Genomic DNA, 15,641 nt, shown 5'->3' with positions numbered 1-15,641 from the left:
GTAGGTCACAGTCCTGGCTCGGATCCCACACTGCTGTGGCGTAGGCTGGAAGCTACAATTCCGATTCAACCCCTAGCCTGGGAACTTCCACTTGCTGTGGGTGCAGCCCTAAAAAAAAGGACAAAAATAAATAAAGCAGGCAAAGGACTTGAATTGGCAACACTCCAAAGAAGATCTACAAACAGCTAGTGAGTACATGAAAAGAGGCTCTACGTCATTATTAATTAGGGAATGCAACTCAAACCACAGTGAGGTACCACTTCACACCCATTAGGATGGCTACAATTTTTTTCTAACGGGAAATCACAAATGTTGACAAGGATATAGAGAAATTTAACCCTCGTGCATTGCTGATGGGGAGGTAAAATGGTGTGGCCACTATAGAAAACAGCTGGTTGTTTCCTCAAAAACAAAAAAGTTAAAATGCAGAATGACCACATGGTCCCACTATTCCACTCCTAGGTCTGTAGCCCCAAAGAACGGATGAAGGGGACCCAAACAAGTACATACACACACATGTTCAAAGCAGCACTATTTACAATAATCAAAAGGTAGAAATAGCCTAAATGTCCATCAGCAGGTAATGGATAAGCAAATCGTGGTATATACATGCAGTGGAATATTATTCAGCCTTTAAAACGAATGAAGTACTAATACATACTACAACATGGAAGAACTTCCAAAACAAAAACTAAGTGAAAAAAACTAGACACAAAAGGCCACATATTGTGTGATTCTATTTATATGAAATACACAGAATAAGTAAATTCACAGAGATAGAATGTACCTTGGTGGATGAGGGCAGGAATGGGGATAAACTGCTTACTAGGCAAGGGAGCTGACTTTGGAGGGAGGGAAATGCTTGGGGTAACTGAGCTACTTAGTGAATGTACTAAATGCGACTGAACGGTTCACTTGAAAATGGCTAATTTTATGTTATGTGAGTTTTGCCTCAAATTATTTTTTGATATAGGCTTGAATTCAGCAGTCATTAAAGAGCAGCAAATTATGTTCAAGGAACCATGAGAACCAATTTGGCTGAATTCTGGCGTGTGTGTCCTCATGGCAGAAAGCTAGCCCTGATGGATCAAAGAGCCCAGGTGGAAGTAATGATGGGGGCCCGATAGGGCACAGTGGGGCTGAAAGGATGGGCAGGATCTGATGAGTACACAGGACACAAGGGGAATGGGCATTCGAGGCAGAATGTGTGGTGTGCAGAAACACAAAGGCAAGCGAATCCCAAGGGGCCAATGAGCAGACAACCCTGGCTAGGGGAGCGAGTTGGTGCTGGCGAATAAAAAGCATGCCTTTGAAAGGTGAGTGGTCATACTGGGGAAAGTCAAGGACCCAAAGAAGGGCTTTAGTCGGACAAGAATGAAGAGCCAGTGGTCCTTGCTGATAGGCAGCTGGAAATACATTAATTTATAACCTGTTTCTTCTACCTTTTAAAAAAAAAAAGGTACCATTTGAGAACTGACCACATGCGGAGCACTGTGCTAAGCATTGCACAGACATGGCCATATTCTAACAATCCCTCTACTTGGTGGAATTCTTCCCAGTTTCAATACATAAACATCTATATAGTTCTAGCGGGCTCCACAGCATTCCATCCCCTGGAACTTAACCAGACCCCTACCACTGGATAATTAGCATGTCCTTTCTCTTCTCCATAAACAGTTTCAGTGAGTATACCTGGTCTATATTTTTTCACAAATGTACCCAACTGGGCAATTAACACATAACGTATATCATTTCCGAGGCAAAGGGTGTAAACAGTTTTAATTAAGAGTTTCCAGATGTATACGGCTCCATTTCCCTCCCAATACATAATAGTAACTCCGTCTATTTCCCTCTACTCAGAATACTGCCATTCCTTTTATCTTTCCCAACCTGAAAATAGTTCTAGTAAACCTTTGATTTACTGGCCATGTGTACCTCTTCCGCAAATCGCTTGTATCCTGTGCTATTTTGTAAGTCATCTGATCTATTTAGGTCTAAGATATGGAGAAGAAGTTCTAATTATCTCCTTTCCAAATGGTTACCCAGAGATCCAGCACCACTTAAGAAATTATAAAGTTTGAATGCCACCTTTATAACACATTATAGTCACTGGAATCTATTTCTAGACTTTTTCTTTTTGTCTTTTTAGGGCCACACCCTCAGCATATGCAAGTTCCCAGGCTAGGGGTCAAATAGGAGCTGTAGCCAGACCCACAGCAACGTGGAATCCGAGCCGCGTGTGCAACCTACACCACAGATCTCGGCAATGCTGGATCGTTAAGCCACTGAGCGAGGCCAGGGATCGAACCCGCAACCTCATGGTTCCTGGTCAGATTCGTTAACCACTGAGCCACGATGGGAACTCCTAGACTTTTTTTAAAAGGAATCTTTGAGATGATTTACATCTACCTTCTGCAGTAGCTCTGACAGATGACTGCCCAATCTCTATGTGGACATTTATTTCTAAAAAAATTATAGTTAGTCATGTATTGTAGTAAAATGCAGAAAAATCACAAAACATGAATAAAAGTCATATGGAATATCACCACGTGCTGAGAAGCACCATGAATTGTTGGTGTATGTAATTAAACTGTCTGAAATCAGATAGCTGGGTTTGAATTCCTGTTCTCTGCCACTACTAACTAGCTCTTGGCCACTGTCTCCACCTCTTCAATCTTCAATTTCTTCACGTCTAAAACAGGGTCAGTAACAAATTACCTATATCACAGGGGAGGTTGTGAGATTTAAATGAGGAAATTTAAGTAAAGCATGTGGTAGTTTCTGACATAAGGGAGCTCAAAGAACGCGGGCTACTATTATTGTCATTAGGTTGTGAGAACTGAATGAGCTACATTGTTTTATAACCTGCCCTTTTAACTTCATAATATAAACACGTACCCATACGATTAAATATCCATATGATTAAATTTTCTTCCACATGAAACTTGGGGAGATTATATATCATTTTTAATTTAATATTTTAAGAATAAAATTTCCATTTTCTACAATAAACATGCATTTTGTTTCTTGTAGGCTTTCTAACCCCTTTAATGATCTGTTTATTCTGACTGCAGTATTACATAGTTTTAATTACTCTAACCTTATAATAAATACATATATTTTAGTATAAAAGCAAAGCCTCATTTTTTTCTTCCAAAAATGTTGTGGCTATGTGGAAAACGTTCTTCCTTCAGATAAACTTCAGTCATTTTGTTAAGGTTCCAAAACCAAAAAAATGCCATATGATTTTTATTAGAATTGCATTAAAATTGTAGATTAATCTGGGGAGGAATACTTGACTTTACAAAATTTTATTTTTATTCAAGTCTTTTTATTAACCTACATGGAATTTTATAATTTTTGTGTAAGATTTACACATTCGAGCTTGTGATCTTAAAAAAAAAAAAAAAAAACTGGTTGATGAAGTTCCCTGGACCTAGTGGTTAAGAATTAGGTGTAGTCACTGCTGTGGAACGGGTTTGATCCCTGGCCTGGGAACTTCTACAGGCCGTGGGTACAGACAAAAATAAAAATAAAAATTGGGAGTTCCGATCGCAGCTCAGCACAAATGAATCCTGCTAGCGTCCATGAGGATGCTAGTTCAATCCCAGGCCTTGCTCAATGGGTTAAGTAAGGATCCAGCATTGCCATGAGCTGTGGTGTAGGTCACAGATGTGGCTTGAATCCCAGGTTGCTGTGGCTGCGGTGTAGGCCAGCAGCTGCAGCTCTGATTTGACCCCTAGCCTGGGAACTTCCATATGCTGCCAGTGCAGCCCTAAAAAGAAAAAAGAAAAGAAATACGCTAGCCCAGCAGGACAACTTCCTGATGATCAGGGAGAGCTGACCCCAAGCACGTGGTTGTATATGTTTTTGTAGTCCAGCGACAAAGGAGAGAAGAGAGGTCTTACGACACACTTGCTGGTTGGTTGAGGCATATAATTTCCCTGTAGGGGCAGGGCAAGGAACAGGCTAAGTAACTTTACTAATATAGGACAGGAGGGAGTAGACAGGTTGCTGAATGGGAAGAGGGGGCTCTAGAACTTTCTAACAGTTGCAGTGAGACAGGTGGTAATTTTTATCCACATGTTGGTGGACTGTCTGCCACAAAAAAGAGTTAAGGCAAATCTGAGCAAAGTTAACGATTTAACAGGCAAAGGTCCACGGGAGGCTGGCAGGACTGGGAGAGTGGTTCAGGCACAAATATAACATACTGTCAAATCTTTTTCTCCTTAGCTGGCTAAAGCTGAATATTTCATCTCCCCACATTACTGATCTCTTAACAGGCCTATTCATGTCTCCATTTACACTGTGGATAATTATATCATCTATATGTAATTATATCAAGGTCTTTTTTTTTTTTTTTCTGGCTGCTCCAGGGGTATACGGGCCAGAGCTGGAGCTGAGCCAATGCACAGCTACAGCAATGATGGATCCTTAACCTGCTGTGCTGGGCACCTCCACAGAGACAAGCTGGATTACTAACCCACTGCACCACAGCAGGATCTGCAAGATCTTTTTAATATTTATACTTACTTAGCATTTTATTATACTATATAAAACCTCCCCAAAATAAAAGGCACTCCTGGAGTTCCCACTGTGGTTCAGTGAGTGAAGACTCAACTGAAATGGCATGGGTGTCTGCAGAAGTGCAGGTTTGATCCATGACACGGAGCAGTGGGTTAAAGCTCCGGCAGGTCATCGGTTGCAGCTGCAGCTCAGATTCGATCCCTGGCCTGTGAACTTCCACAAGCGGTGGGTGAAGCTTTAAAATTAAAAAAAAAAAAAAAAAAAAAGGCACTCCTGCTTATTTTTCTTTTCTTTTTTTTTTTTGCCATACATACAGCATATGGAAGTACCTGGGCCAGGGATTGAACCAGCACTATCAGAAACTAGCTGGATCATTAACCCACTGCTATACAGCTGGGAACTCCACTCTTTATTTTTGTCAACACTTCATTTGATGACCCAGAATTTCTTCAACTCTTGACAATAATACTTTTTAGTTAACACTTCTAAACATCCAGTGGGAAGCTGCTCTATGCGGCTATTTTGACATTGATGCATTTTACCACATAAGGGAAGAATTCTCCAATCTTTTGCTTTACCAAAAATCAGGAAAGCTGGCTGAACTTTATCAAGTGATGTGGATATTTCTTTTTGATAATCATATGATTTTTCTCCTTTGATCTATTAAAGTGATTAATTCAATTTTTTAAAAAGTTAAACTTTTTACTTATAGAATGAAATAATTGATCAAGGCAGATTATTCTTCTAACTGCTTGCTGGCTTCCGTTTACTAATATTTTACTTAGGATTTTTATAACTATGTTAATAGCTTTCTCCCCTCCCCCAGTATCAGATTCTGGCATCCATGTTTTCGCTGGTCTGGTAAGGTCTGTGATAGAAAGACAGTTTTGTTCTACAGACTTGTGGTTGCCAAGGGGGAGGGGGAGGGAGGGGAATGGACTGGGAATTTGGGGTTAATAGATGCAAACTATTGCTTTTGGAATGGATAAGCAATGAGATCCTGCTGTGTAGCACTGGGAAATATATCTAATCACTTATGATGGAGCATGATAATGTGAGAAAAAAGAATGTATACATGTATGTGTGACTGGGTCACCTTGCTGTACAGTAGAAAATTGACAGAACACTGTAAACCAGCTATAATGGAAAACATAAAAATCATTTTTTAAAAAAAGAAAGTTTGTTCTAGTTGTAAGTAGAGTTGCCTGGAACAGGTTAAACTTGTTCTTTATTTTTATTTTTTTTTGTTGTTTTTTGTTTTTTGTCTTTTTGCCATTTCTTGGGCTGCTCCTGCGGCATATGGAGGTTCCCAGGCAAGGGGTCCAATCGGAGCTGTCGCCACCAGCCTACGCCAGAGCCACAGCAATGCGGGATCCGAGCTGCATCTGCAACCTACACCACAGCTCACGGCAATGCTGGATCCTTAACCCACTGAGCAAGGCCAGGGATTGAACCCGCAACCTCATGTTTCCTAGTCGGATTCATTACCACTACTGCGCCACGACGGGAACTCCTAAACTTGTTCTTTAAAAATATTTAACTCACTACGGCTTCAACTATTTTTATAATAACATCCCAGTCAGCTGTATTTAAATGGTATAGGGGTTTCCCTTGTGGCATAGTGGGTTAAGAATCCAATTGCAGCGGCTTGGGTCACTGCAGAGAGGCAGGTTCATTCCCTAACCAGGCACAGTGGGTTAAAGGATCCAGCATTGCTGCAACTGTGACACTTTCATATGCTGCAAGTGTGGCCATAAAAAATAATAAGTAAATGGTATAGATTTCCACAGAACTAGGTAAAGTCTGTTTTCTTCCTTGTTTAGGTCTTACAAGTAATTTTTTTTTTGGTCTTTTTGTCTTTTGTTGTTGTTGCTATTTCTTGGGCCGCTCCCACGGCATATGGAGGTTCCCAGGCTAGGGGTTGAATCGGAGCTGTAGCCACCGGCCTACACCAGAGCCACAGCAACGCTGGATCCAAGCCATGTCTGCAACCTACACCACAGCTCACGGCAACGCCGGATCATTAACCCACTGAGCAAGGGCAGGGACCGAACCCGAAACCCCATGGTTCCTAGTCGGATTCGTTAACCACTGCGCCACGATGGGAACTCCCATACAAGTAATTTAATGGTGATTACTGCAGAAATATTCTCAAAACACATCACAGATTTTCAACTTTTTCTTCTACATCATCTTCCTAGATATTTTCTATTGTTTTAGAGTTTTAACTTTATTAGCAAAGATTTCTACACAGTTGTCTCTTAATTCTGCATTTGTGCACACATCCCCCCTTTGTAGGCACATATGCATCTGCTCCCCTATTTATGCGTTAGCCTTATTGATCTATTGTATTCTTTTTAAAGAACCATCTCTTCTAACTATTGATCAATGCTACTCTCACTCTAACTCACTTATTCTGGCTTTGTTCTATTCAGTCTTTCCAATTTCCCTTATTTCCTCATCCAGTTTCTCATGTTTAGTATCCAATTCACTTAGTCCCTTTCTTTTTTAAGATGCCAAGGAAAGGCATTCCCATTGTGGCACAGCAGAAACAAATCCGACTAGGAACCATGAGGTTTCGGGTTTGATCCCTGGCCTCACTCAGTGGATTAAGGATCTGGCGTTGCTGTGAGCTGTGGTGTAGGTCACAGACTCTGATCAGATCCTGTATTGCCGTAGCTGTGGTGCAGGCCGGCAGTTATAGCTCTGATTTGACTCCTAGCCTGGAAACCTCCATATGCTGCAAAAAAAAAAAAAAGGGAAATCTTAAGCAGGAAGAAAGATCACTGACAAAGGTGTGAGGAGAGGACAGGAGATGGGGGTCTGGGGCCAAGCAGAGGCTGCGGCCAAAAAACGGGACAGTCGTAACACAGGCTTGGCCACTGGCTTGAAATGGAGGGGAGGTGATAGCGGTTCTCTAAAGAGATATGGAGTTAAAAGGATGGGGCCTGGAGAAAAACTGGGCACGGGAAGAGGAAAGAGGCTGTTTCCAGTTTCTGCAGCTAGAAAAGGAGCGGTACCAGTAGCTGAGGTGGGGAATTCAAGAGGAGGGAGGGAAGTAAAGCACTAACTTTGGGTTTAAGTCAAGTGCTCCCAAGATGCTGAACCAGGAGCTGTCTTGCATGTAGTTAGGAAATCCCAGATAAAGATTAAGAGCTACAGACATGAGTGTGATAATCATTAACTTATGGCAGATGATTAAGCAGGGAATGTAGGCAGGATCTCTAAGAAAGTTTAGGAAGCTTAAAGGTAAAGAGGAAAAGAGCTGACCCTGCTCAGGACACGGTATTTAAGAAGAAGACGGGCAATCATATTGGTCATTTACCTTTTTCTAAAGAGCTATCCATTTATTTGAATCGTTCCACCTCTTTGTCATAAAGCGACAGAGTTATAATGACTCCTGAGACCCTCCAACAACTTAGGGGTGAGGAATGCCAACCCTCCGTGCAGCTGAAAATCTGCATTTTATATACAGTTAACCATGTGAACCCATGGTTCCACAACTGTACACTCAACCAACTATAGGACTGCAGTATTTACTACTGAAAAAAATCTACACTTAAGTGGACCCAAGCCACCCAAACCCATGTTGTTCAAGGGTCAGCTGTATTTACCTCTTCTCATTTTTCTTGACTAGACTTGCTAGATAATTGTCTAAACTTTACCTGTATTTTCTTCCTTTTTTTTTTTTGTTTTTGCTTTTTAGGGCCACACTCGCGGCACTTGGAAGTTCCCAGGCTAGCGGTCAAAATCAGAGCCACATCTTCGACCTACACCACAGCTCACAGCAACGCTGGATCCTTAACCCACTGAGCAAGGCAAGGGATCAAACCTGAATCCTCTTGGATACTAGTTGGGTTCATTACCACTGAGCCACAACAGGAATTCCTACCTGTATTTTCAAAGAACCAGCTCTTCTATTGAAATCTGCCCTTTCTCTGACTTCAAATATAATTAATTGGTTTGGAGGTAAGGCAGTAGAACAGTTGAGAGCACAGGCTGTGGAGGCAGACTCAGATCAGATGCCTAACTGGCTGTTGCACTTAGGGGAAGTCCTTTAATTTCTCTTAGCTTCAGTTTCCTCATTTGTAAAATAGGACTAACTACCACCACACATCCTCAGAGGGCGACTGTGAGTGACCTCTGTGCACTAATGCCAAGTTGACTCTCAGCGACAGAGTTTTGGGTGAAGGAGAAAAGAATAGCTTTATTGCTTTGACAGGCAAAGGGGCCACAGTGAGCTCATGTCTACACAACCTGTGTGTCCCACCTGGGAGGATTTGGTGAGGAGTTTTATAGCTATGGTTCAAAGGTGGGGTTGCTGATAAGGATCAGGGTGTGTGCAGAGCCTGTGTTTCTTTAATCTGGCCCCAGGGGGTCTCTGGATGAACTTCTGTGGTTCTCGGGTTATCAAACTGTGACCTGCTCTCTGGAATGAAGAAGGCTTCATCAAGTAGTTAACATTTTCCATTTGGTGGGGGTTTAGTTCTACAGAAGAGCTCAAGATATGTGTAACCCTGGAGAAGGACCCAGGGCGCTGCCCCAAGGCTGCACCCTTGTTTCTGCTCCACCCTGGTCTCTGTATCCTCTCCTTCCCTGATGAGTAACTGTTTGAACCTGCCCTTTGGAACCCGGGGAAGACTGTGGAGGCTGAAGCCTATTTCCTGCGAAAAATAAATGGGGGACACAGAAAAGCTGCCATACCCCAGAGCCCCACAGTGTCCTGCTTGGTTTCATGAGGAATAGAATGATTGTTAAATGTTAGTTTGTGCATCTAGCCTTAAGTTTGCTGGGGTTCTGTTGTTGCTGTTAATTTCTTTTTCCTACTTAAGTTTATTTTAGTCCTCATATTACAGTTTTTTTTTTCTTCTTCTTCTTCTTTTTAGGGATATGGAAGTTTCCAGGCTAGGGGTCGAATTGAAGCTACAGCTGCTGGCCTTACACCACAGCCACAACAATGTGGGATCCAAGCTGCATCTGCGACCTACACCACAGCTCACGGCAACGCTGGAACCTTAACCCACTGATCGAAACTGCACCCTCATGGATCCCAGTCTGGTTCGTTAACCGCTAAGCCGTGAAGGGAACTCCCACTTTACAGCTCTTAAAATGCTTTCACAAACATTATTTCTTTTGGTCCTCTATCCTCTGAGGTGGGCAGAACATTCCCTGGGCTCACGGTGCATGTGGGACTGATGCTCAGTGCTGATGTGTTCGAGACCGAAACCACCCACCTTGGCCAGGCATGGTAGTTGTCACTTGCACGACTTGTCTCACAACCGGAGGCCCTGATAAGGAACGGGGTGCTGCCCTGAAGACTAAACTGGAGGATTTGGGAGGGGACAGTAAGAGGGAGGAGACCACCAATCTCCCAGGATCCTTGGCAGAGAGATAGATACACAGGCCACCAAGAAGGACCCTGGGCCATACCAAGTATGGGCCGAGCAAGACGACAGGCCAGAGACAACCCAGAAACGAACCCCATTCCCATAAAACCTGAGGCTGCGGAGCCATGTGGCCGAGCAGGTCTCCTGGTTCCCTCCCCCTGCTGCTCTCCGCCCAGGCTGCCTTCCCATAAAGTCTTCTGCTTTGTCAGCACGTGTGTCTCCTCAGTTCACTTCCAGGGTTAGACAAGAGCCCACGCTCAGCCACTTCCAGGGGACCCTCCCTGCAACAGATGGACATGTTTAAGATCATAAAGCAAAGGAGCAGTGGAGCAGCCGCACCAGAGCAGTGCTCGCGGCCACCACGTCAATAGAGGTACACGGTATGTCAGTCACCACCCATTCTGCCTACAATTTACTACAGCAACGCCATCCAGCTTCTCTCCTCTCCTCCTAAATCTTACAGCTGACTTAGAAGAGCACCTCTGGTGGAGAAACAGGAGCTGAGGAGGTTTGAGACAGAACTGGAGGCATGGGGACAATGCATATAAACATCACCTTTGAGGAATTCTGCTGTAAAAGGAAGCAGAGACGTGAGGTGGTGGCTGGAAGTGAAACAAAAGGGAAAAGAGCAGGGCAAAACCTTTAAAAGAATGACAGAACCCTTGAAGACATAACAAAAACGGGTTAGAACCAACTAGGGCCAAGATGGTGGAAGATTCAGCTTCCAGCGGACCTCGAGCCTCATTATGCATTCATTGTAATACATTAGCATCTAAATGACAGGCCCACAGGTGCCAGGACAGCTCTGAGGTGACCACTACAGGGCAAAAAAGTAGACGGGCCCAGTTCCTGGAAACCCCTGCCCTTTCCTGAAATGGTTGGAATAATCCTCCTGCTCAGTAGCCTGTGAAATTGCCCAGTCCATAAATACCCGTCACCTTCATATTTTGGGGCTTCTAGCCTTCTGAGACGCCCACACACTCTCTCTCAATAAATCTACTTCTTACCTATCACTTTAGCTCTCACTGAACTCCTCCTGCTCCGAGACACCGAGAACCTGAACTTCAGTAATTCCTGAGACTAGGTGAGTGGTTTTAATTATAAAAAACTGGGTTCAGGGGTTCTTGTTGTGGCTCAGCAGGTTAAAAACCATGAGGATGTGCGTCCAATCCCCGGCCTCAGTCAGTGGATTAAGAATCTGGCGTTGTCACAAGCTGTGGCATAGGCCCTGGATGTGGCTCAGATCCTGCATTGCTGTGGCTGTGGTGTAGGCCTGAGAACTTCCACATGCCGCAGGGTTGGCCCTAAAAAGAAAAAACAAAAAAACATGGGTTCAGGTCCCAATCTGAGTTGTGCAGTTTCAGTAGGGCTCAGTGGTCATGACTCTGTTGTTTGTCTTTCCAAATAGGAGCTATTACAGCTGTCTGTAAACTGATGGGGCGAGACCAATGACTCTAGGCACAAGGGCAGAGCTGCTCCAGGCAAAAGCCATGAGGCTGCCATGGCACCAGGACCACAGGCTAAAGCTATCAGGGGCCTGACAGCTGAGATGCTGGGAGAGCACAGACATTCTCTCCTGACTGCTCCTTTCCCAGTCAAATAAGAGAGCGTTACCCCCTGGGGAGGAGAGGTGTCCCTGGAAGGGGCATGCATTTGCCACACATTCCTGTCCTGCAAGTGAGAACTGACAGAAAGCCCGCAAAGAGCAAACCCATGGCGACTCCCTGAAGGAAAACGTTTTGCAGGGACTATTCCACAGCTGCTGGGCTGTGCTCTGACTTGCCTGCCTCACTCTGGGTGGGCCCTGTTCACTGAAAACAAGGATGCCTGGGCTGGAACTTGGAAGTCGGGTGCCAGACAGTTATTGACAATTCTAGTCCCAGGGGCAGGGTAACCTGAGAAGAGCAGACAGTGTTCTTGTGGCTGTAGAACCACCTGAAGGCCAAGCAAGTGCTACACACCTCTGTAGTGCTTTAGCTTTGTAAGACAACCACTGTTAAGGATGTTTAGGAGTTCCCTGAAAACCAAGTTCCCCTGCCAAGCTTATGATTAACCTTTCTCACCAGAACTTCATTTTCCTTCTGGTCCTGCCCCACTCCCCTCAGAACTGAGACACATCAGAGAAGGAGCTGAAACCAAGCAAGACCTCGCTGGACCCTCCCAGTAGTAAAGCCCCTCAACCCCTGTCCCCTAGTTCTTGCCTGTAGAAAAATGCCTCAGTCTCCCAGGCCTCCCAGGGGTTCCAAAAAGCAGACTCAGGCAGTTACTAATTGGGGAAATGAGGGATGCAGGGAAAAAAAGGACAACGCAGTCAAGCAAGAAAAGCACTGACAGCTTTAACAAAAATGATGAAATGGAGTCCTAGTTCCCCCTCAAGGGATTATACCTAACAATTTCTGAGTTGTTTTACAGGAGCTGAGATCCCCACAGGTGGAGGATGGGGACTACCTAAGCACAGGGACCCTAGACCAGTTGGAACCAGAAGGCTGACAATTAAGATTCCCGAGATGTCACCTCACCACCAACCAATTGGAAGAAAGCCCACAGGCTGCAACCCTCACCCCAGATGTTGCCTTTAAAACCTTTCCCTGAAAGCCACTGGAGAGTTCAGGTTTTTTGAGCATGAGCTGCCGGTTCTACAAATAAACACTGCACCCTCCTTCACCACAACCAAGCGTCAGCAGATTGGCTTTTTTTTTTTTTTTGTCTTTTTGCTATTTCTTGGGCCGCTCCCATGGCATATGGAAGTTCCTAGGCTAGGGGTTGAATCGGAGCTGTAGCCACTAGCCTACGCCAGAGCCACAGCAACGCGGGATCTGAGCCACGTCTGCAACCTACACCACAGCTCACGGCAACGCCGGATCGTTAACCCACTGAGCAAGGGCAGGGACCGAACCCTCAACCTCATGGTTCCTAGTCGGATTCGTTAACCACTGCGCCATGACGGGAACTCCCCAGATTGGCTTTTAACTTGCTGCAGATGGGCAGACTCAAGTTCGGTTGGGTAGCAAGGACACTGCAGATTACACTACTTGATGATCCCAAAAGGCACTTTTTTTTTTTTTAGGGCCACGCCTGCAGCATATGGAAGTTCTCAGGCTAGGGGTCAAATCAGAGCTGCAGCTGCCAGCCTACGCCACAGCCACACTGGATCCGAGCTGCGTCTGTGACTTACACCACAGTTCACGACAACACCGAATCCTTAACCCACTGATCGAGGCCAGGGATGAAACCCGAATCCTCATAGATACTAGTCGGGTTCATTACCACTGAGCCACAATGGTACTTTTTTAAAAAAATATAATAACAAGAAAACTTCCCTCTGAAGAATTTATATGCTTCTTTTATTCTAATAAATATTATTCATCAGTATGAAATGTCTAAGTTATCATAAAACAACTCAAAAATGGAGGTTGCTCACTGAGAATTATGAAGTCAACATATAATTAATCCTCTAGAACAAGGACCTGCAGAAGGCAAATTAAAGGGGCAGAACAGTTTTTTAACAAAACATTAATCTGGAGTTCCCGTCGTGGCGCAGTAGTTAACGAATCCGACTAGGAACCATGAGGTTGAGGGTTCGGTCTCTGCCCTTGCTCAGTGGGTTAACGATCCAGCGTTGCCGTGAGCTGTGGTGTAGGTTGCAGACGCGGCTCGGATCCCGAGTTGCTGTGGCTCTGGCGTAGGCTAGTGGCTACAGCTCCGATTCGACCCCTAGCCTGGGAACCTCCATATGCCGCGGAAGCGGCCCTAGAAAAGACAAAAAAAAAATTAATCTGATTGAAGCTATATTAATCCACATTGAAGTATTCACACATGCAAAGACTGTATAAAAACAAAAGAAAAAGAGTTCGTCAGCTGCATAGACTGGAAAAAGAGGCACGGAAGCAAATTATGTGGTGCCAATGCAAGAACAGACCAGGCTGGCAGTGCTGCAGCCACCGAACTGGCAGCGGGCCTCACCCACGAAGGCTATTCCCTTAGCCTGGGTTACGAATGGGACTGAAAATGCATCCGATGCTCAAAGTGGCTCGTACTTTAAGAGTGAAGCCTCCCTTTCTCATAAGCCCACACACACTGGCAGATATCACCAGCTCTACTGTGAAGGCTGCTGGAGCAGATCTAGGAGATGATGTGAGACCATCAGTGACAAGGGAACACAGTGTCACTTTCAACACCTCAAACATGGGAGAAAGTCACAAGGGAAGGCAACTGGTCTTTTCTGCAGAAGAGGTGCCGTGTGGAGGACAGACCTCCTGACGCAGGACCCCTGCGTGTCTCTGTGAAGAACACCAGCATCCAAGCAGAGGCCGGCCACTGCCCGGTGCAGGTTCCTGAGTCAGAAATAAGGCCACAGCAAATATTTTCCAACGAAACAAAGGCGACAAGGAATAAGACTTTATTAGCATGCTTAAAACAAGGTATCAGTTATTGATTCAGGATTCTTTCTGATTACATGAGTTACCCGGGTTGTGAGAATTCATGGAATTCCCCTTGTGGCTCAGCGGTAATGAATCCAACTAGTATCCATGAAGATGCCTCGATTGGTGGGTTAAGGATCTGGCATTGCTGCAAACGGTGGTATAGGTCACAGATGCAGCTTAGACCCCAAGTTGCTATGGCTGTGGTATAGGCCGGAAGCTCCAGTTTGGACTCCACCCCTGGCCCAGGAACTTCCATATGCCACAAGTGTGCCCCTAAAAAGAAAAAAAACAAAAAAACAAAACAGATATCAGTTATTGATCCAAGGTTCTTTTTCTGGTTACACAAGTCACCCAGAGTTGTGAGAATGCATGGAACTTTACACTTTCAATACACATTTTTTCTGCATATATACCACATTTCAATGAAAGTTAAAAATAACAGAAGGAAAATGTTAGAAAGCATTAACCCAAAGTGAACAGTGCTGAAATTCTGCTATTATAATAGAGTTTGTACTTATTCTATCTACAAGAGAACAAGCCCAAACAAAAAGATAAGATGACCTCTTTAAAACACTGTGAAAAGAGGAAGCTTTAAAAGTTGGTCGGGGAGTTCCCATCATGGCTCAGCAGTAATGGACCCAACTAGTATCCACGAGGATTCGGGTTTGATCCCAGGCCTTACTCAGTGGATTAAGGATCTGGTATTACTATGAACTGCAGTGTAGGTCGCAGAAAAGACTCCAACCCCATATTGCTGTGGCTGTGGCGCAGGATGGCAGCTACAGCTCCGATATGACCCCTAGCCTGGGAACTTCCATGTGTCGTTAGTTCAGCCCTTAAAAAAAAAAAAAAAAAAAAAAAGGTTGGTCAGGAAGCTCCCTGGTGGCTCAGCAGGTTAAGGAACTGGTAATTGTCACTGCAGTGGCTGGGGCTCCTGCTATGGCACAGATTCAATTCCTGGCCTGGTAACTTCCATAAGCCATGGGTGGGGCAAAAAAAAAAAAAAAATGTTGGTCAGCAGCCAACCATCTTTTGAGTGCAAAGTCTGCTATCTCTCCACACAGTAAAAGAAACTCCTTAAAAAGTTTGTGTTCTGCCACTTCCTGAAGCCATGCTCCACAGAGGAAGATTTTAAAATCCTGGCCACATATCTTTCATTATATCTGCATATTGCCCTTATTCAGAGGAAGGAAAAAAAAGTTAACCTTTGTCACCAAAAGCTGAACACATCTACCTACCAAGCACAGACCTTGTCAATGGTAAATGCAATTCTCTCTCTCTTTTTTTTTTTGCTTTTTAGGGC

The 15,641-nt window shown here is 44.4% G+C and overlaps 1 protein-coding gene across 7 annotated transcripts in view; it reads right to left on the bottom strand.

Moving 5' to 3' along the window:
* TTC13 (tetratricopeptide repeat domain 13) overlaps positions 1–15,641 on the bottom strand; it is an 82,516-nt gene that overhangs the window by 59,938 nt on the left and 6,937 nt on the right. The gene's annotated exons all lie outside the window — the stretch shown is intronic.

Source organism: Phacochoerus africanus, chromosome 15, assembly GCF_016906955.1.
Source record: "Phacochoerus africanus isolate WHEZ1 chromosome 15, ROS_Pafr_v1, whole genome shotgun sequence".
Taxonomy (NCBI): domain Eukaryota; kingdom Metazoa; phylum Chordata; class Mammalia; order Artiodactyla; family Suidae; genus Phacochoerus; species Phacochoerus africanus.
Note: the sequence above shows the minus strand (reverse complement) of the source record. Positions and strands in the feature narration are given on the sequence as shown.